This window comes from Lygodium microphyllum, unplaced genomic scaffold (assembly GCF_053477565.2).
Source record: "Lygodium microphyllum isolate KBCC unplaced genomic scaffold, Lygodium_microphyllum_v1.1.10 scaffold_33, whole genome shotgun sequence".
NCBI classification, from domain to species: Eukaryota; Viridiplantae; Streptophyta; class Polypodiopsida; order Schizaeales; family Lygodiaceae; genus Lygodium; species Lygodium microphyllum.
Genome location: NW_028229516.1, coordinates 898,246 through 921,960, shown reverse-complemented (window position 1 = coordinate 921,960; position 23,715 = coordinate 898,246).

The window sequence follows — 23,715 nt, the reverse complement described above, 5'->3', positions numbered from 1 at the left end:
TAAGCTCCTTGGTGGAGCCTTTGGAGGGAGGGAGGACATGCGTGTCGACACGCAGGGAGGGAAGATCCCCCTCCCCTCCCCTATTTAAATAAAGGTTGACACACAGAAGGGGGGCCGGAAGATCAAGAGGGAAGCTGCGTGATTTCGTGAGGGGGTCTTGAAGAGGGGAGAGCCAGGATACGGCCGAGGGAAGTAAGGGAGGGCTGCCAAATACCCTGTGCTGCTGCCATGACAAAAGGAGGGAGGGAGTGCCACCATAACGTCGCAGAGAGAGAGGGCCTGAAGGAGGGAGAAGCAAAGGGATATAAGCATGCATGTTGGTAAGGAACCGCCACGAATTTTTGCCACCTGGGCATAGCCGTCGACGGGCAGCCCTAAAGCCCCCCCGGCTCACGTGGCGTGAAGCCTTAGAAGCTTCCAGGGGGAAGCTTCTAAGGGGCCTCCTAAGCCCGCTTTCACCCCCCCCCCTTCTTATGCTTTTTTTAAAACCTTTTTTTTTCCCCCTCCCTCGTGTTAACCCTTAAGCCCCTTTCCCCCCTTTAAGCCCTTCCTTGGCCTTGGAAACCAACACCCCCCCCCCCCCCCCCCCCCCCCCCCGGGGTTTCAAAAAGCCCCTTAGCCTTCCCATGGTTTTTGGAACCACACCCCCCCCTAGGATTTCAAATTCCCCTTTTCCCTTAAGCCCTTGTTTTCCCCCCTCCCGGGTTTTTAATTCCCCCTTTCCCTTAAGCCCTTGTTTTTCCCCCTCCCGGGTTTTTAATTCCCCCCTAAGACCTTGTTCTTTTCCCCCCTCTTAGCTCTTTAGACTATTCAAGTCACACCCATAGGCCTACTTTGTCCTCAGGCTACCTTGCGGACTTCCATTCTCTAGCATTAATTCATTCACTCACTTTTAAGATCTTTTTGTGCAAGTGCTCTCTTAGTTGAGCTTTGTGTTCTTAGTTTTATCAAACAAGCCGGTATCCACACACTCCCATGTCCTAAAAAATCCAATTCATCATGATGGCCTCGTATGGTATCCCGTAAGGAAGAAATAGCCGTGAGATAAAAGATAGGGAGGGAAGTAGAGGGAGTGAAAAGAGGGAGTGAAGGAGGAAGAGTGGGAAAAAGGTAAAAGAAAAGGAAGGAGAAGACGGTGGAATTCCAAGAAGAAAAAGGAAAAGGCTATCTCACATTTGAACTATGATGCCACCGAAGAAAGTCCAAGGTGTAGCTGCGGGAGGGTCATCTCCCGGTATCCATGTGGATATCTCACCTCAAAGCCAGGTTTTTTCTTCTTGGTGTTAATTCCGTTTTAAGTCGATTATGCAAAGAAAAATTGTTAAGGATAGGATATATTTGTTTGAGTTATTTTTAACGAAGGAGTTAGCTTATGAATGACAATGTATACAACTTAGCTTTCTTCAAATCACATCAAGCATTATAAAATTACAAGCAAGATTAACCATTTACTATAGTAATATATTCCTAAAGTTTAGAAATTATATCTTGCACCATTAGTCTTATTCCTTTCGCAACGATTCATGGTAAATAGCTAAATTCAAGAAAGGTTTCTTTCGATGCTCAAATTACTAGGGAGTTATCTTTGCTAGCTGCACATCTTAGTAAGGAAATTGTTGTTATTTGGCATGAGTTCATCTTTTAAAAAAACGAAAGTTAAATGTTAGGAATTAACAAGTATAAAAATTAGTTATACGAATTCATTTGGAAAGAAAAAAAAAATGTAAAAGGGGACTGCTGGATGACACTCTATTAACACTTTTCCCCTGCTATTTGAGGACTTGGCACTAATAAAGTGTGTATACACCAATTTCACAGCTAGACCTTTTTGTCCCAAGGAGATTGTCACTCTTTGTATCACCTTGGCATTATGCTATATGCCAAATTAAACTGTATTGATTGGGAAAGTTAATTGTCACAAGGATAGTAAAACCATGACAAGACGATTAAGATTACCTTCCAAAAGATAACTGAACCAATCTAAACATAGAAACATTCATACCTTAAACACTTGACTACTTTCCTTACCGTAGGGACAATAAATTCATAAATATAGAAACTAGGGTTTGTCCCTAAGCTTCTTAAATGAAGAAACCCTAGGCCTGACATACGTCAGCTTAAAAGATCTAAACAGATTATTCCATCGCAGGACTTACGCAACATGTATGAAATCATTTTGTCATTGATTCACAAGGAGAAAAGGGAAAAACCCTCATCAAGGATGGAAGATCCTTACGCAAGTTATCTTGCAAAAAGACGTATTTTTGGATATCCTTCTAAATAAGGAAAGTTATAAAATAGAAACTAGCATATCTAAGGTACCTTAGGGCTAACCAAGTTGGGTATGCCCTACACCGGAATATAAGAGATCTTGCCAAGTTACAAGACACCTTGGAAACGAGTGCTGATAGACTCATAAAGGAAAGAACACTTCCTTAGCGGTTTGCCATACAACTGGGTCGATTAATGGAAATGTTTGTGCTTGCTAGAGATTTTAGGGCCCTGTTTGAATTATGAATTACAAATTAAATAAGTACCTATACTTCAGGTTAAAGGCCTGAAGGGAGAGGTAGCTTCAGTTACCCCCGATTGCTTGCTTGACCCTAACCAAGGGGGTTGTTGACCGCGCCGCGAACGTGGACCAAACCCACCGCGAGAGGTCTTTCCGTTAAGCTCTACATGGATTAGGAGGACGCTTGGGTGCCAGGGGGAGGCTCTAGCCGTAAATCCCTCGCCTTCCGGGTCCTGCACAAGAGGCTAACGTGACTCGGGATTGGATCTCGAGGCCCGCATACTAGTTGACGGGCGGAAGCTTGGAATAGTGATCCCTGGAGAATACTGGTTAGCCTTCAGGCAGATTATGGAAAAGCCTACGGGCAGAACTCCTTGTATTTCAAAGATAAAATGATGAAATGTTAAAAGAACTTGCTTGATGTTGTTTTTCTATGTCTCGTGATAAGATTACGTGAAGGAACCAGTGCTTAACAAGGTTAATTAAAGAAGCTGATTGTTATATGTCAAATTAATGTGTTAGATAATTACATAACTAAAAAAAACCGAGGAAAGTGCGGAGGATGGGCCATGGGTCCCTTCTACGGTTGGGTGGTCCTGGTTAGCCGGGAACTTTTCTCAAAAATCTTGAGGAACAGCGGAATGATCATCATCATTAAAAAGAATAATGAGAACGATGTCCTAGAGTTACGTCTTACCCAATTTATGCTATTTTAGGGGAATGGAATGGGACTATGCCTTATGGCAGAGAGGTTGAGCTTTGCATCCCTCTCGTTTCCCATTCTCCTTGAACCAAGTGCAGCGTGAATCCGCTTCAGACTTGATGTTTCTGCATAAAGTAGTTCGCTTAGGTCTGGCGCTAGTTACTATTAGCTAATGACCCATTAGGAAAACCGTAATTCCGGTCAATCCTAAGTGGGAACGGCCAGGATACTTCTGCTATGTGGCAGACACGGGAAGAACTAGATCGCAAAACCTGTAACAGTCCATGGGAGTGCCGGGCGGAGCTTTCTAGACATCCTTTCTGATGGACTGCTAAGACGTGTCCTGGATGATACTAGGGGACACGTTACAAGGAATTAATGCAAGAGAATGGAAATCTGCAAGGTAGCCTAAGGACAAAGTAGGCCTATGGGTGTGACTTGAATAGTCTAAAGAGCTAAGAGGGGGGAAAAAGAACAAGGGCTTAGGGGGGAATTAAAACCCGGGAGGGAAAAAGGTGCTTAGAGGGATTAAAACCCGGGGGGGGGGGGGGGGGGGGGAAATGGGGCTTAAGGACCACTTAAAGGTCCTTCAATGGTAAATCAAGGGGGGGGAATAGGGGCCTAAAAGCCCTTAGGAGGGAATTAGTGGGGTAGCCTTAAGAAGCTATAGGAAGGGGCGCTAAGGAAGCCCACCCTTGGAAGCTTCCAAGGGGCTTCCAAAAGCTTATGGGTATCACAGAGCCCACGTGGAAGGAGAAAGAGGCCGACTTCGTGGCGAGCTGGTGACAGGCAGGGTGATTTCTTCCCTGGCTCACGGTGTCAGATCGGCAGCGTCTCGACGGCACATCAGCATCCACTCCTCTCTTTCACAGCCGCGGCCAAATTTTGCACTACGACAGCATAGCGGTCTCATCTCTCTCACTCCTGCATAGAGTCTCGGCTTCTCCTTCCTTCTAGCGCCCCCTCGATTAAATACTAGAGGGGAGGGGGATCTTCCCTCCTTGCGTGTAGACACGCATGTCCTCCCTCCCTCCAAAGGCTCCACCAAAGATCTCGATTCCTCCCTCCCTCCAAAGGCTTCCTCTCTAGCTAGTTCAAGTATAGGGTTGTTTGGCATAGATACCTTTGTAGCCAGAGATCTGGCCGTTGATGGATTTTGCAAGATTAGGGAATTTAGGAATGCCTTGACTGAGTGCATCGGCAACTACATTCTCCTTCCCTGGTCGATACTTGATTTCAAAATCATATTCCTCCAATACTTCAATCCACCGATGTTGTCTCATGTTGAGTTCGTTCTGGGTAAAAATCCATTTGAGACTCTTATGATCGGTTACTAGAGTAAACTTGTTACCCAACAGGTAGTGTCTCTAGTAACCGATCATAAGAGTCTCAAATGGATTTTTAGAATAGGTCAGGAAGTTTTAGAATAGGTGTCTCTAGTAACCGATCATAAGAGTTTGAACTCTTTATTGAGGTCAGGAAGTTTTAGAATAGGTGTTGATACCAAACTTTGCTTCAATTTGTCGAAGCTATTTTGTTCGGAAGTTGACCATGTAATAGAAGTCTGCTTCTTTAGTAAGTCTATAAGAGGTGCTGCAATCAAAGCATAGTTTTTGATAAAGACCCTATACCATCCTGTCAATCCAAGAAAGCTACGTATTTCTTTGACGAATACTGGTATTGGCCATTCAAGCACATCTCTAACTTTGGCTGGGTCTACTGATATTCTTTCTGATGATACTATGAATCCCATATATTCAATCTGACGCTTGAAGAATGCACACTTCTTCATTTTTGCATACAGCTTATGGGACCTCATTGTCTCAAGGACAATCCGAAGTTGAGATTCATGATCTTCTTCCTGTTTAGAATAGATTAAAGTGTCATCGAAGAAGACAAGCACGAAATCATCAAGATATGGTCTAAAAATATCCTGCATTAATCTATTGAAGGTGGCTGGTGCATTTGTAAGCCCGAATGACATAACCAAGAACTCAAAGTGCCCATATCTTGTATTGAAGGCCGTTTTTGGAATATCTTCTTCCTTGATCCTTATTTGATAGTAACATGACCTGAGATCAATCTTGGAGAAGATCTTTGCACCTTGAAGACGATCAAGAAGCTCGTCTATTCTAGGAATAGGATACTTGTTCTTGACTGTTGATTGATTCAACCCTCGGTAATCAATACATAGTCGAAGTGTCCCATCTTTCTTTTTCTGGAATAGTACTGGAGCTCCCCATGGTGAGTTGCTAGGCCGGATGTAACCCTGATCCAATAGTTGCATGAGTTGTTCCTTCAACTCAATTGCTTCTGGTATGGACATTCTATAAGGTCTCTTTGCAATTGGTGCAGCTCCAGGCACTAGCCTAATCTCATGATCTACTTCTCTTGGAGGCGGAAGTTCAATCAATTCCTCAGGGAATACGTCAGCGTATTCCTTTAGCCAGGAAGGTCCTTCATGAGACTCTTGCTTTTGATCTAACTTGTTGAGTTTGATCAGGTAAACGGGTAATCCTTTTCTGACTCCTTTTATGATCCGAGATACTTTGGCTAATTGGATTCTTGGCACTCCTACCTCACCTTGAGTTGTGAAAAATTCCCTTTCAGAGTTTCGAAAGGAAACTTGACCCTTTCCACAGTGGATGTGGGCGTCATTAGGCTTAAGCCAATCCATCCCGAGTAGACACTCATGGATACCTAAATTCATGACTCTGAATTTGACTGAGGTTTTCTTTCCTCCCAGAAAGAATTCCACCTTAGCAGTTTGCCTGGTACAAGTTACCTCACGACCGTTTGCCAATTCCACAAGCAGGGTAGGTGCTTCTACTGTGGCTATTCCTAATCTTTTTGCACATGCTGGTGAGATAAAGGAATGTGTACTGCCACAATCAATTAAGGTTTTGAAACCTTTACCTTGATAGTCCGACGGTGTCTGAATCACCGAGAACTGGCGATTCGGCCCTTTCTTGTGTAAAGCAGCATGGACGGTCGCTCTTTCGAATTCTGCTTCCATAATCGGATCTTCCTCATCTTCTTCTTCGCATCTTTACCTATTGGCAATGTAGGCAGTTCTTCCTCTTCCATGGGTGGCGGTTCCTTGACCGCGGCCTGCACCTTGGAAAGGTGTTTGACGATGTCCCCCACTGAGCTTGGGGCATTTCCTCTTGAAGTGATCGGGTTCGTTGCAGTGGAAACATCGGAGGTTTCGGCCATTACTTTGAGTAGGAACAAAGTTGTTGACGTTATTTGTCCTTGCTTTCTTCCTTTGTCCCTGATTGTGACCTTTAAGTCTCTTCACTTGAGGTCTGAATGCTCCTCTGATCGGCATTAGGGCAAAAAATGCTTCAAAAAATGCACTTTTGTTAATCACGGGATTAAGGAAAGGGCCAAAGAGAGTTCGCCACGTGCGCAAGAATATGGTATTCTTGTCTCCTCTTTTTTAGAGATAGTGGAGTCCATTTCGTGATTCTCTCTTCTTTTTTAGCCAAAACCCCTAAAGTCTGACATGTTTTGGAGTCCCAAAGACGTTATTTACTTACAAATCTGACAAAATACGTGATAGAGATGTGATGAAATTAATATTGAGTTTTTTGAAAGTCGGGAGATCTTTCAATATTGTTTTTGGCGCCCAATACATACTCATTTGTATTCTTGGCGCTACTTTTTAGTTCATTTACCCCTCTTTGAGCTTCTTTCTCTGCGCTTTCATTCTTTTCATGGCTTCCTCCAGGTGCCCTTCTCGTTTAATACACTCTTACACAGTATATAGCCAGGGAGCAGATGGAAATTTTGAGCCCAAAACCTTTTCTGTAAACGATTGGGTTACCATGCTGCCATCTTGCAAGGGCTCTCATAAGGTGAAAAGAAGAAAACGAGATGATATAAAACATCACTGGAAGGGGCGTATTATTGCCTTCAAAATTATGCCCGAAGGCTGGTTTGTCAAGGTGCAACATGTTTACATGGCCAAGGATATGCACTTGCCTCCAAACGAATGTGTTCCCCAACAAACACATTGTAAGTTATTAGTTGAATAAGGTATATAATTCTTTTCCATTTATGCAAGTTCTAACAAACGGTTCGTCATTGTAGATATCTTTCCGTCAAAAAGTATTGAATGGCAACCTGTGGAAAGCCTAAGTGGGACTTTCCATGCCATTCATAAGGTATTGGCAGACAAGATTTGCCGATCAAACTGTGTCTTTTTTTAGTGAATGCAAGGTTTTTATATATTATGCACAGTATGTGGTTCCCTCTAAAGCAGATAGGTATGGGAATATCGAAGATTTGCCATTGCCAAGTCTTTCATCTCTAAACTCGGAGATTCCTGACAAGGTAACGGTGCAGAGTTTCAAATTCAAAATATCTCAGGATATTAAAAAGTCCATGACAGCTGGAAGGATCTCAAGAAGAATACGTTTATCATGGTTTGTACCCCTCCATATCTTCGTGGCTTGCTTCAAAAGAGCAAATTTACAAAGAACGAAGGTATCCTGGCTAAGTAGAAACTTTTCGGAAGAGGAGCTTGTCAGCACTGCGAGAAAAAATGTAACAAGTTGGTAAAAAGGGGTCCCTAAAAAAACCAACAATATGAAAGAGACTTACATTCACTCCATCTATCTTGAGTATCTTTGAATCTATTGTCCTGCAGACATTTGAAAAGCACTCTTTTTCCATAAGTATATGTATGACTTTGTGACTTTGCAATGGTACTTCTTGTTAGAGAGAGTTATATGGTTTTCTAGGATCAACAATATCCTCATATGTGGTGTCCAAGAAGGTAGTTAGGAGCCTGCCAGCACTGCAAATGGAAACATGTAACTAAAATAGATAATAAAATAAAATAAATAATTAACCAAAAAGCAAGCAGTATTCCATTCAACCCACATTCTTCCTTGGCCATGGATACCACTTAGAGAGTTCATGAGGATAATTTCTCTGGTGAGTGTATCGGATGTAATAAAAAAATTTATGGTAGTTGTGATGGAATCAAAAGCTTTGAAAGACATTGTTGTATTTGAACCAAATCTTTAAAAAAATTCCATTGATAACAGTGGATCAACAATACACATAATTTTAGAGATTTATTGGTTAAGAGATGCAATCAATGTCTTAAAGCTAATAGCAAAAATAAAGGAGTGTTATTTGCAATCAATAGCACAATTATTCTATATACTAAAATTTTTAAGAGTCAAAATGCCTTACCTTATGCAATAATAAACTACAGAATCTAACAATTAAATATCCTTTTTACAACTAGCATGGACTTGTCCTCATGAGATATGCTAAGATAGTCCTCTTCCTCAGAAGTGCAAGAAATATTAATAACCATTTGCCCATACACCTCACCCATTCTCTTATAATTAACAGGTCCAAGTACATCGATTTTTCTCTTGCAAACATCATCCTCGATACCTTATTCTGCTAATCATATTAAAATCTTTATTCATTAGAGTGATCTTATGAGCATGAGCAGCAACAATGTAAGGATAATTGATAAATTCATAAAGTCAACATGTGAGGATAAGTTGATATGACGCGAGAGCAGCAAAGCCAAATTTTCGCAGGGTCATATTCGCACCGTATCGTGGAGAAGTTCATACGGCGCGAGCGTGGCAAAAAGCATAATGTTTGGTACTATACTTTTCGCTGCATATCATGGATGACTTGATATGGTGCAAGAGTGGCACAACAAAATCTCCGTAGGGGTCCTCCTCCCTCAGTATCGTGAAGGAGTAAACATGCGCGTGCAAAGTACACCCCCTTGAAATAAATTATTTTTTGTGAGATCTTAAACCTATCAAAAAATTTCAAAAAAAATTCCATGAGTTTAATAGGCTTTGAAAAAATTTTAAAATTTTTTTAAGATTTTTTTGAGCTCATTTGCTATTTTTCAAAATATTTTTAAGCAAAAAAGGCCTAAAAAGGACCCAAAAAATCACAAAAAAACCACCCAAAAATAGCATTGCTGATATGACGTGAATATGGGTATTCGAGACACCTCCTTTTTAGGCCTTTTTTGCTTAAACATATTTTTAAAAATAGCAAATGAGCTCAAAAAAAGATTTAAAAAATTTTAAATTTTTTTCAAAGCCTAATAAACTCATGGAAAATTTTTTGAATTTTTTTGAGCTCTTTTGCTATTTTAAAAATATTTTTAAGCAAAAAATGCCTAAAAGAGACTCAAAAAAACCACCCAAAAATAGCATTGCCGATACAACGCGAACATGGGCATCCGAATACCTATATTCGCATTGTATCGGCAATGCTATACCTTTAAATTGAGCGAAAAATGTAATTTGCTCTTTCATTTGATTAAGAACTTCAAGCTCTTAGATAAGCCATGCACAAAGATTTCAATCTCTCTTCTTCATCGATTAGAGATTAAAGCAAGCATCCCGTTTCATTGCTTTACCAAGCCTTTTGCTTTTCCAACAACTGATATTTTTCCAACTAGTTCAATGACTTGTGAAGTGCGAGAGGGTTTAATAAATCTAGTTCATTGAAGCGAAGTATGAAAGGGATTCCTTTGTGAATTAAAGTTTAGCTTAAGGAAGCTTAAAAAGGAATAATCAACAAGAAAATGTTGTTACATATGCAAAAATAACATGAACTATGTAAGCACAGGGGCTACTTAAGCATAAGAGCAGCTTATTTTTTGAGTAGTAGCAGGTTAGCTTCTTTGGAAAAGCTAGCATTGCCGATACAACGCGAATATGGGTATCCGAGACGCTTGGATACCCATATTCGCGTTGTATCGGCAATGCTATTTTTGGGTGGTTTTTTTGTGATTTTTTGGGTCTCTTTTAGGCCATTTTTTGCTTTAAAATATTTTTAAAATAGCAAACGAGCTCAAAAAAAGCTTTAAAAATTTCTAAACTTTTTTCAGAGCCTAATAAAGTTATGTAAAAAAATTTTGTGAAATGGAGACTGATTATTTTTGTGGTCTTTTTTTTGTGAAATTGAGATATATTACATTTGAAAAAAGATATACAAGGATAAAGCATCAATAATGTAGTGATGCTTTCAATTATAAAATCAGTCTGCTTTAGAATCAGAGTTCTGAGAGAAAGAAATAGATTCAAGTCCTTTCTATTTCTTCTTACAAATCAAGAGAATAGATCTTAAGAGATTTGCTAGGATATGATATCATGAGTAGTATCATCCCATGACATCAAGCCACTATTTAGGTATTGAAATTTGATAGTGCTAATAAGAATCACAATTGAAGATATTGAAACTTGAAACCCCATAGTGCTAATCATAGTTGAGGGTTTGATGAGAAAAATACTCCCAAGAGCTAATATTAAGTAAGAAGTTATATCCTTCATATTCTTCGAAGCATCCTGCACACATAAAATCATCTTAGTCCTAAAGTTGATATGATACACAATATCACTAATACTTCTATCTATTACTTGTTTAATTTTTTTATATTTTAAGAGATAAAATTGAATAATAAATATTTTTAATCTATTACTAGGTAAATATTTTTATCTCCCAGAAATCAAAGTACTTCCTTTCTTCTAATTATAATATATTATCCTTGTCTTATCAATTAGTCCTTGCTAAAAAGTTGATATTACAACACTGTATAATGAAGATATTCTATTTTCAAGTGTCAAGATCAAAGTGAAAATTTTCACTTTCTATTCTATTAGCTTAAGGATTATCCTTAGTATATCTATCCCTGCCAATTTGCATCAACACCATGGGACTCTTTTACCCATTTTCTTATGAATCAAATTAAAGAGATTGAAGAAAAAGCTTGGATTTTGTTGAAACAAAATCTTACAGAATGGATATCTTAGGGGTTGAAGTAAAGATGTGGCTTGGATGTCCCAACCTAGTTGGGTCTGCTGAAAACTAACAAGATGATCTCGTCTCAGGTCCATGGAGGACCATATCTCTATAGCTCAATCGGCAAGTAAGTGGTATTGATCCTCTATGTAGAGACTCTTTTGATTGTTGATCACCTTCTCAAGATTTTGTGAAAGGAGACGAAGGGAGACCAATGCACGCTGCTGGTAAGAACCGGACGTGATTTTGGTGAGAAATTTTACGACATAGTAAAATCTACTTTAAGAACTAAGAAACAAAGTGAAGAGGAGAGAACGATGATTCAAATGAATGCAGGCGAAAAAAGAAGTGTGATTTTGGTGTGAAACGTGATAGTAAAATATTCAAAATGAAAGAATAATGGCCGAAAAGTGATCTCTCACATGAGTTAACGTCCTTAGGCATTTAATGGCTAACCTCTTAAATGAATAATAAATTCTCTCATTAATCACGTCTGAATGGCAAAATTTGGAAGGTTCATTATTTTAAAACCTCAACTAATTAGTAACTTAATCATTTTCTTACAAGTGCCATTTTTGAAACGTTTTTGGCCCTAATGGTCACTATAGGACCAAGTTTTATTACCCCTTGGTCTAGCTTGCACCTCCTGAATTATAGGTGCCGCTCGGATGAGTGCATCCTAAAGATCTGATGGACGCATAGATTTGAGACGGGTATTTACGGGTGGATTTAAGCCTGCGCAAAATTTGAACACCTGCTGCGTCATGTCCATCTGTGGCGCATACTTTAAAAGTGAGACGAATTTAGAGTAGTATGCGTCAAGAGTGAGTCCTAGCTACTTTAGCTTGTAGAACTCATTCATTTTCTGTGTACGATATGCAGGTGGCAAATATCTCCCCTGCACGGCTTTCTTTAACTTCTCCCAGGTAACGGACCCCTCTGAAGTCCCTTGATCCGTGCATCATTGTTTTCACCAAAGTCTGGCTTTGCCGGTGAGTTTTAACTTGGCGAGCATGGCCTGATTGGTAGGTGCAGTACCGGCTGCTTCAAAGTAATCCTCCATGGATTCAATCCAAATTTCAACATCAGCCTGGACGAGAATCTGCCTCTCCCGTCAAACTCGGGTGGCTTTATCTGCTTGAGGAGGAACTTATTCTCCTGGGTCACAGCAGTACTTGATGTAGGAGGTGAATTTGGAACCTGTACCTGGGGTTGTGCCTGGATAAAAGTTTTCTTAACGTTATTATATGATAATTGACGTTAGCTTATCTTTAGTTCAGCTATCTCGTAAATAATGAAGCTACTTAACTTTTTAACAACTCTGATGCACATCCAGATATTGATAAAAGAAGTCTTTATTTATATTTACATGGGTGTAGCCTTATACAATGTCTCGTGTGATGATAATCCAATCATTACATTCAGTTTGGGGAGAACAACATTGTATTGCATTTGTCTACAAGAACTGTGTAATAGTAGGGTTTTGGGTCATGGATCTTTAGGAATCGATAATTCATTGGAAGTTCAAGATACCCTTTTCATTGGAATCCATACTTCTCATGGCGGCCCAACACTTTAATCCTGTCGGCTGGGATTACACGGGTTACTTTCTCATATACATATGAGTTCATTTCAACCCTCCGACCTTGAATATGTAAAGTCGAATTTACGTGAGCTTCCACAAAAATGAACAGCTTCACGACTTTCAAGTCTTCCAACCACTTGATCCTCTTTAGGTTGGTCTGTAGATAAGCAAACCGGTGGGTAGCTATATAGTAGATTCTTGAAGACCCCGTCCATCTTCGTTCTATGTATAAAGGTGATGGATTATAAATCTGCTCCAGGATGTTCATCATCCCAATTCTTTGTCTATAAAGCGGAGAATGCATTGCAGTCATAAACATGACCCGAAACACCAAAAACTTGTTCCATGCTTCATAGTTCTGCAAGACAGCATTGAAGATGAGAAAATGTTTGGACAACAACAATTTCTTTATTTGATTTTATTGAGATCTCATAGAAACAATTCCGTTGTTGGTCGGCTCTGATACCAGCTTGTAACGTGTCCCCTAGTATCATCCAGGACACGTCTTAGCAGTCCATCGGAAAGGATGTCTAGAAAGCTCCGCCCGGCACTCCCATGGAATGTTACGGGTTTTGCGATCTAGTTCTTCCCGCGTCTACCACGTAGTGGAAGTATCCTGGCCATTCCCACTTAGGATCGACCGGAATTAGGGTTTTCCTAATGGGTCATTAGCTAATAGCAACTAGCGTCAGACCCGAGCGAACTACTTTACGCAGAAACGCCAGGTCCGAAGCGGATTCACGCTGCACTTGGTTCAAGGAGAATGGGAAACGAGAGGGATGCAAAGCTCAACCTCTCTACCATAAGGCATAGTCCCATTCCCTTCCCCTAAAACAACGTAAATCGGGTAAGACGTAACTCTAGGTTATCGTTCTCATTATTCTTTTTGATGATGATGATCATTCCGCTGTTCTTCAAGATTTTTTTTTGAGAAAAGTTCCCGGCTAACCGGGACCACCCAACCGTAGGACGGACCCATGGCCCATCCTTCGCACTTTCCTCGGTTTGTTTTAGTTATGTAATTATCTAACACATTAATTTGACATATAACAATCAACTTCCTTAGTTAATCCTTTAAGCACTGGTTCTTTCACGTAATCTTATCACGTAACATAGAAAAACAATATCAAGCAAGTTCTTTTAACATTTCATCATTTTATCTTTGAAATACAAGGAGTTCCGCCCGTAGGCTTGTCCATAATCTGCCCGAAGGCTATCCAGTAATCACCAGGGATCACTATTCCAAGCCGACAACTAGTATGCGGGCCTCGAGATCCAATCTCGAGTCACGTTAGCCTCTTGTGTAGGACCCGGAAGGCGAGGGATTTATGACTAGAGCCCCCCCTGGCACCCAAGCGTCTTCCTACTCCAAGTAGACCTTAACAGAGAGACCTCTCACGGCGGGTTCAGTCCACATTCCCGGTGCGGTCAACAACCCCCTTGGTTAGGGCCAGGCAGGCAATCAGGGGTAACTGAAGCTGCCTCTCCCTTCAGGCCTTTTAACCTGAAGTATATGTACTCATTTAATTTGTAATTTATAATTCAAACAGAGTCCTAAAATCTCTAGCAAGCACAAACATTTCCATTAATCAACCCAGTTGTATCGCAAACTGCTAAGGAAGTGTTATTTCATTTTTTGAGTGTATCAGCACTCGTTCCCAAGGTGTCTTGTAAATTGGCAAGATCCTTTTACATTCCGGTGTTACGGCATACCCAACTTGGTTAACCCTAAAGTGCTTTAGATATGCTAGTTTCCGGTTTATAACTTTCCTTATTTAGAAGGATATCCAAAAATACGTCTTTTTGCAAGATAACTTGCGTAAGGATCTGCCGTCCTTCATGAGGGTTTTTCCCTTTTCTCCTTGTGAATCAATCACAAGACTAAATGATTTCATACGTGTTGCACAAGTCCTGCGATTGAACAATCCGTTTAGATTCTTTAAGCTGACGTATGTCAGGCCTACGGTTTCTTCTTTTAAGAACCTTAGGGACAAACCCTAGTTTCTTATCTTTTTATTGTCCCCATGGTAAGGAAAGTAGTCAAGTGTTTAGGGTATGAATGTTTCTATGTTTAGATTGGTTCAGTTATCTTTTGGAAGGTAATATTAATCGTCTTGTCATGGTTTTACTATCCTTGTGACAATTTACTTTCCCAATCAATACAGTTTAATTTGGCATATAGCATAATGCCAAGGTGATACAAAGAGCGACAATACTCCTTGGGACAAAAAGGCCTAGCTGAGAAATTGGTGTATACACACTTTATTAGTCCCAAGTCCTCAAATAGCAGGGGAAAAGTGTTAATAGAGTGTCATCCAGTAGTCCCCTTTTACATTTTCTTTCCAAATGAATTCGTATATCTAATTTTTATACTTGTTAATTCCTAACATTTAACTTCCGCCTCCTTTAAAGTTGAACTCATGCCAAATAACAACAATTTCCTTGCTAAGATGTGCAACTAGCAAAGATAACTCCCTAGTAATTTGAGCATTGAAGAAACCTTTCTTGAATTTAGCTATTTACCATGAATCGTTGCGAAAGGGAATAAGACTAATGGTGCAAGATATAATTTCTACACTTTAGGAATATATTACTATAGTAAATGTTTAATCTTGCTTGTAATTTTATAATGCTTGATGCAATTTGAAGAAAGCTAAGTTGTATACATTGTCATTCATAAGCTAACTCCTTCGTTTAAAAATAACTCGAACAAATATATCCTATCCTTAACAATTTTTCTTTGCATGATCGACTTAAAACCGAATTAACACCAAGAAGAAAAAATCTGGCTTTGAGGTGAGATATCCACATGGATACCGGGAGATGACCCTCCCGCAGCTACACCTTGGACTTTCTTCGGTGGCATCGTAGTTCGAAAGTGAGATAGTCTTTTCCTTTTTCTTCTTGGAATTCCACCGTCTTCTCCTTCCTTTTCTTTTACCTTTTTCCCACTCTTCCTCTTTCACTCCCTCTTTTCACTCCCTCTACTTCCCTCCCTATCTTTTATCTCACGGTTATTTCTTCCTTACAGGATACCATACGAGGCCATGATGATGAATTGGATTTTTAGGACATGGGAGTGTGTGGACACCGGCTTGTTTGATAAAACTAAGAACACAAATCTCAACTAAGAGAGAACTTGCACAAAAAGATCTAAAAAGTGAGTGAAGGAATGTAATATTCCGCGTTAATAAAAAAATAAATTAGTTAATGGAATTTTTTTTATTCCCCCCTTATCCCTCCAGCCGACTGACGAGCTGGAGGGGGAGGGGAATAGAAGGAGCTACTAAGCTCCTTGGTGGAGCCTTTGGAGGGAGGGAGGACATGCGTGTCGACACACAAGGAGGGAAGATCCCCCTCCCCTCCCCTATTTAAATCAAGGTCGACACACAGAAGGGGGGCCGGAAGATCAAGAGGGAAGCTGCGGTGATTTCCTGAGGGGGTCGTGAAGAGGGGAGAGCCACGATACGGCCGAGGGAAGTAAGGGAGGGCTGCCAAATACCATGTGCTGCTGCCATGACGAAAGGAGGGAGGGAGTGCCACCATAACGTCGCAGAGAGAGAGGGCCTGAAGGAGGGAGAAGCCGAGGGACATAAGCATGCCTGTTGGTGAGGAGCCGCCACGAATTTTTGCCACCTGGGCATAGCCATCTCGATGGGCAGCCCTGAAGCCCCCCCAGCTCACGTGGCGTGAACCCTTAGAAGCTTCCAGGGGGAAGCTTCTAAGCGGCCTCCTAAGCCCCCTTTAACCCCCCCCCTTCTTATGCTTTTTTTAAAACCTTTTTTTTCCCCCTCCCCCGTGTTAACCCTTAAGCCCCTTTCCCCCCTTTAAGCCCTTCCTTTGCCTTGGAAACCAACACCCCCCCCCCCTCCCCGGGGGTTTCAAAAAGCCCCTTAGCCTTCCCATGGTTTTTGGAACCACACACCCCCTTAGGATTTCAAATTCCCCCTTTCCCTTAAGCCCTTTTTTTCCCCCCTCCCGGGTTTTTAATTCCCCCTTTCCCTTAAGCCCTTGTTTTCCCCCCTCCCGGGTTTTTAATTCCCACCTAAGCCCTTGTTCTTTTCCCCCCTCTTAGCTCTTTAGACTATTCAAGTCACACACATAGGCCTACTTTGTCCTTAGGCTACCTTGCGGACTTCCATTCTCTTGCATTAATTCCTTCACTCACTTTTTAGATCTTTTTGTGCAAGTGCTCTCTTAGTTGAGCTTTGTGTTCTTAGTTTTATCAAACAAGCCGGTGTCCACATACTCGCATGTCCTAAAAAAATCCAATTCATCATCATGGCCTCGTATGGTATCCCGTAAGTAAGAAATAGTCGTGAGATAAAAGATGGGGAGGGATGTAGAGGGAGTGAAGGAGGAAGAGTGGGAAAAAGGTAAAACAAAAGGAAGGAGAAGACGGTGGAATTCCAAGAAGAAAAAGGAAAAGGCTATCTCACATTTGAACTACGATGCCGCCGAAGAAAGTCCAAGGTGTAGCTGCGGGAGGGTCATCTCTCGGTATCCATGTGGATATCTCACCTCAAAGCCAGGTTTTTTCTTCTTGGTGTTAATTTGGTTTTAAGTCGATCATGCAAAGAAAAATTGTTAAGGATAGGATATATTTGTTCGAGTTATTTTTAACGAAGGAGTTAGCTTATGAATGACAATGTATACAACTTAGCTTTCTTCAAATCGCATCAAGCATTATAAAATTACAAGCAAGATTAACCATTCACTATAGTACTATATTCTTAAAGTGTAGAAATTATATCTTGCACCATGTCTTATTCCTTTCGCAACAATTCATGGTAAATAGCTAAATTCAAGAAAGGTTTCTTTCGATGCTCAAATTACTAGGGAGTTATCTTTGCTAGCTGCACATCTTAGCAAGGAAATTGTTGTTATTTGGCATGGGTTCATCTTTTAAAAAAATAGAAGTTAAATGTTAGAAATTAACAAGTATAAAAATTAGTTATACGAATTCATTTGGAAAGAAAAAAAAAATGTAAAAGGGGACTGCTGGATGACACTCTATTAACACTTTTCCCCTACTATTTGAGGACTTGGGACTAATAAAGTGTGTATACACCAATTTCAGAGCTAGACCTTTTTGTCCCAAGGAGATTGTCACTCTTTGTATCACCTTGGCATTATGCTATATGCCAAATTAAACTGTATTGATTGGGAAAGTTAATTGTCACAAGGATAGTAAAACTGTGACAAGACGATTAATATTACCTTCCAAAAGAAAACTGAACCAATCTAAACATAGAAACATTCCTACCTTAAACACTTGACTACTTTCCTTACCGTAGGGACAATAAATTCATAAAGATAGAAACTAGGGTTTGTCCCTAAACTTCTTAAATGAAGAAACCCTAGGCCTGACATACGTCAGCTTAAAAGATCTAAACAGATTATTCCATCGCAGGACTTGCACAACATGTATGAAATCATTTTGTCATTGATTCACAAGGAGAAAAGGGAAAAACCCTCATCAAGGACGGAAGATCCTTACGCAAGTTATCTTGCAAAAAGACGTATTTTTGGATATCTTTCTAAATAAGAAAAGTTGTAAAATAGAAACTAGCATATCTAAGGTACCTTAGGATTAACCAAGTTGGGTATGCCCTACACTGGAATATAAGAGATCTTGCCAAGTTACAAGACACCTTGGGAACGAGTGCTGATACACTCAAAAAGGAAAGAACACTTCCTTAGCGGTTTGCCATACAACTGGGTCGATTAATGGAAATGTTTGTGCTTGCTAGAGATTTTAGGGCCATGTTTGAATTATGAATTACAAATTAAATAAGTACCTATACTTTAGGTTAAAGGCCTGAAGGGAGAGGCAGCTTCAGTTACCCCCGACTGCCATCCTGACCCTAGCCAAGGGGGTTGTTGACCGCATCGGGAACCTGGACCGAACCCGCCGCGAGAGGTCTTTCCGTTAAGCTCTACTTGGAGTAGGAGGACGCTTGTGTGCCAGGGGGGGCTCTAGCCGTAAATCCCTCGCCTTCCGGGTCCTGCACAAGAGGCTAACGTGACTCGGGATTGGATCTCGAGGCCCGCATACTAGTTGACGGGCGGAAGCTTGGAATAGTGATCCCTGGAGATTACTGGTTAGCCTTTGGGAAAATTATGGAAAAGCCTACGGGCGGAACTCCTTGTATTTCAAAGGTAAAATGATGAAATGTTAAAAGAACTTGCTTGATGTTGTTTTTCTATGTCTCGTGATAAGATTACGTGAAGGAACCAGTGCTTAACAAGGTTAATTAAAGAAGCTGATTGTTATATGTCAAATTAATGTCTTAGATAATTACATAACTAAAACAAACTGAGGAAAGTGCGGAGGATGGGCCATGGGTCCGTCCTTTGGTTAGGTGGTCCCGGTTAGCCGGGAACTTTTCTCAAAAATTTCGAGGAACAGCGGAATGATCATCATCATCAAAAAGAATAACGAGAACGATGACCTAGAGTTACATCTTACCCAATTTATGCTGTTTTAGGGGAACGGAATGGGACTATGCCTTATGGAAGAGAGGTTGAGCTTTGCATCCCTCTCGTTTTCCATTCTCCTTGAACCAAGTGCAGCGTGAATCCGCTTCGGACTTGGCGTTTCTGCGTAAAGTAGTTCGCTCAGGTCTGACGCTAGTTGCTGTTAGCTAATGACCCATTAGGAAAACCCTAATTCCGGTCGATCCTAAGTGGGAATGGCCAGGATACTTTCGCTACGTGGCAGACGCGGGAAGAACTAGATCGCAAAACCCGTAACATTCCATGGGAGTGCTGGGCGGAGCTTTCTAGACATCCTTTCCGATGGACTGCTAAGACGTGTCCTGGATGATACTAGGGGACACGTTACAAGGAATTAATGCAAGAGAATGGAAATCCGCAAGGTAGCCTAAGGACAAAGCAGGCCTATGGGTGTGACTTGAATAGTCTAAAGAGCTAAGAGGGGGGAAAAAGAACAAGGGCTTAGGGGGGAATTAAAACCAGAGAGGGGGAAAGGGGCTTAGAGGGATTAAAACCCGGGGGGGGGGGGGGAAAAGGGGCTTAAGGACCACTTAAAGGTCCTTCAATGGCAAATCAGGGGGGGGGAAATAGGGGCCTAAAAGCCCTTAGGAGGGAATTAGTGGGGTAGCCTTAAGAAGCTATAGGAAGGGGGCCTAAGGAAGCCCACCCTTGGAAGCTTCCAAGGGGCTCCCAAAAGCTTATGGGTATCACAGAGCCCACGTGGAAGGAGAAAGAGGCCGACTTCGTGGCGAGCTGGTGGTAGGCAGGGTGATTTCTTCCCTGGCACACGGCGTCAGATCGGCAGCGTCTCGACGGCACATCAGCATCCACTCCTCTCTTTCACGGCGGCGGCCAAATTCTGCACTACGACAGCATAGCAGTCTCATCTCTCTCACTCCTGCATAGAGTCTCGGCTCCTCCTTCCTTCTAGCGCCCCCTCGATTAAATACTGGAGGGGAGGGGGATCTTCCCTCCTTGCGTGTAGACACGCATGTCCTCCCTCCCTCCAAAGGCTCCACCAAGGAGCTTAGTAGCTCCTTCTATTCCCCTCCCCCTCTAGCTCGCCAGTCGGCTAGAGGGATAGGGGGTGAATTAAAAAAATTTCCATTAACTAATTCATTTTTATTAACGCGGGATATTACACAATCAAATTTGTATAGGGTATGATTGGATATATATATATAGGGCATGAAATCATATATGTATAATTAGCTTTGAATGATTGGATGTATATTTGTAATACTCAGAAAGAAGTAAAGTTGGTAATGTATATCATGTCCTATACATGTATGCCCTATACATGTATATCATGTCGTATATACATGTATATCATGTCCTTATGATCCTATACATGTATATCATGTCCTTATGATCCAGGTGTAATTATGTCGTATATACATCCAATCATGCCCTATTCAATCACATTTGTATAGGACATGATTGGATGTATATAGGGCATGAAATCACACATATATAATTAGCTTTGAATGATTGGATGTATATTTTTAATACTCAGAAAGAAGTAAAGTTGGTAATGTATTCAAACAAATACTAGTTGTTAAGAGGTTTGGTCATATTCAGGGACTTTATGAGAAATGAAAAATATGTGTGTTTATTTTCGCATCTATAGGCATGTTTATAAATGCAGATATATAGTCGCATTCTGTATACTAGTGTGAATAGACACGCTGATACACACACTTATAAGCGCGCCCGCTTTTTCGCGTGTACAGTGCGCGTCTATTGCGCCTTTCTCTTGTAGTGGGAATCTATTTCGAGAAATCTAGATGGACCTCGTCGAACTGTTGCTCCAACTTCTTCAAGTACCACTTTGAACCATTGCACATTGAATAGGATCATGGAGAAGCTACGGTAATCCACCATGACAATACATTGCAAGTTCCCAAGATACTCCATCTCATCTATAACCGTGTTTGGATCCATTGCTCGTTGTCGTCTCTCTTGCTCGAACCTTGCCATGATACCACAATCTGTTTTGGAGCGCATTTTGTCAATACACTCCACACGGAAATGCCATCCGCATGACCGTGCCGCACTATATATTTTATATTATACATTGAAACACTCAATTAGTTGTCACATATAAAATATAGATACGACAAACCCTAAACACATCATCACCTTTAAAGTACATCCCCTTGAGAATTCCCACTCCTGGGTTGAGACTTCCGCCCCTTTGCGAGACGCTGCAATCAAATCTCCATGCAACCATCGCGTTGACATAAACAGCGGTATCTCATCCATGCCCTTCGGATATCAAATCGGTCCATGGTCATACTACATTAGAATTCAGATTGCACTTCCTCTCGATCTTTCCTAGCTTGTTGGTACCTAGCGAGCCACGTCTCCATAGATGCATGGTGCAACATATAAAAGCGATTCACTTTCTCATCCATTGCGGGATCCATTTTTTTTTCTATCCCATTTTCAACCACCACATCTCCGGTTAGTCTATCATCGTCCTTCAACGACCATAGCATACTGTTGTCTGAATCCACCGTTGGTAGCCATTGTGAAATATGCAATAGCGCCTCAGACACCAACCAACCTTTAGCCATACTACCTTTTAGCTGAGCTCATTGTCACACAAAGCCTTTGAGGGTTTTCATGAAGCACTCCAAAAAGAATATCCATCACATATGGATATATGCAGCAATCTCCACTTCATCTACAAGATGCACAAGAAGGTGGATTTCTATCGTGAGCATGCTGGTAGATAGGTATTTCTCAAAGAGACAGATCGTCTCCACTGCTCCCTTCCTTGCGAATTCAATAAAGGACGTCTTAATCTCCTTCTGAGATACCTTGCACTAAAGTCGACAACTTGTAAATCGCCCCCTATATTTATGGAGTAAGACATCCTGCGATCGCGATCGGTATTACAAACTTCCACAAACAAGGAAGCATTATGAACAACGACTACAATTCAAATAGCAAAATAGGCATGCCACTTACAATCCATTCATAGTATAAATATGACATATCCTATGTCAATCATGGGATTTTAGCCCTGATAATTGATCATTTTTAGAAAAGCGCACTTGAGAGAACGCATCATACCCGTCAGAGTGCGGATAGACTTGACTATTTGCTTCTCAATGTGCCTCCATCTTGACTATCTCCTTCAAATCCATTCATGCCCCTACACTGTCTCTCTTTCCTATGATGTGGTCCCATAGCAAGCTACCCATGTTCTTAAAAATATACATGGGATCTAACAGGTGGTTGATCTGTAAGTGGGTCCAATATGGCAACTCGTAGAAAACTGAGAACCATTGCATTCAATTTGGATGTGACTCCGTATGGACCATTTTCAGCTCGTACCAACTTTGGGCATTCATACGTGCTGAAGGCCATCCAAGAAAACCTTCTCTGAGCTCATGACCCCCTTGCAAGAAAGTTGTGTGTCCTTGATATACCATCTTCTTCTTGGTTCGTGACCTTCGGGATTGATACATGCATGGATGCTATTGTAGTCCATGCCAAGCTTTCATAAAATATATCACACATCATCACAAGACTCAAGCATGGTATTTGTAAGTGGTAATATATCATACTTCAGAATTTTGAAAAAAAATCATAAAACACCTTAAAAAAGCACAAATGTTTTTAATGATAGTGTCGACGAAGGGTACGTACAAGGTATTTGAACAACTCGGGCACACTCGCATCACTCCACCCGTATTTTGCTTGCACACTTAGGAGTGCAAGTAGTGTCTTCAGGCGAGATACTCAGCACCCATCATATAATGGTATGGATGCTTTCACTCTAAGCGGATCATAAGTCTCAACATCCATGGGCGTCAATGCATAGATCATTGCCTCCATCTCAAGCTCCAAGATTATAGGTAAGTTTGGAAGGATGTGCGTCTCCTCTAGTACTGACAGTATAGATTGGGTAGTACCTTCCAAGTGGTGGATTGGCTCAGGCACTCCATTTATCGCACACTCATGAACACTTCTAACTAGTCGTAAAGGAGTACTCCTCCTTGAGACAAGATGTCACCTCCTTGGATAGAAAATTTTCCAGCCACACCTAATGTTTTTGTATATGGGTATTCAATTAGCTTGCGAATACAATGCATGATTGATATACACTTTTTTTAACATTTTCTCAAAATCTGAGATCACCTGATCAATGATCTCAGTTTAAAACTCGCCGAAGCATCGCATGTGTTCTATAGACAATCGACTTTTTCGTCTAATTGCCAACTTACATTGAGAGCAAGGACATGGGACATGCTGATTAAGATACAGCTCACGATCTTGAAATTCATCATTTTCCATTTGGTCTATGTTAGGACAAACAATTTGTTTTAGTTATCTTTTTTTTTTCCTTAAATTGTTTGAGAAGGGATTTCTTCTCTTGTAGCTCAGCAAAATTAACATATGTAAAATCTCCACCTACCCACAAATTAACGTATGTTTGAGTGTTTCTCGTCTTGTGGTATTGCACCGAACCTCACCGAACCTCGCCACCACTCTCTCTTTGTTTTTTATCCATTCATTCTCTTCTCTCCTTCCATCTCTCTCTCTTTTTCTCTTTCTTTATTATGTTATATGTTTATTTCCTCTCTCTCATTCCTTATTCCT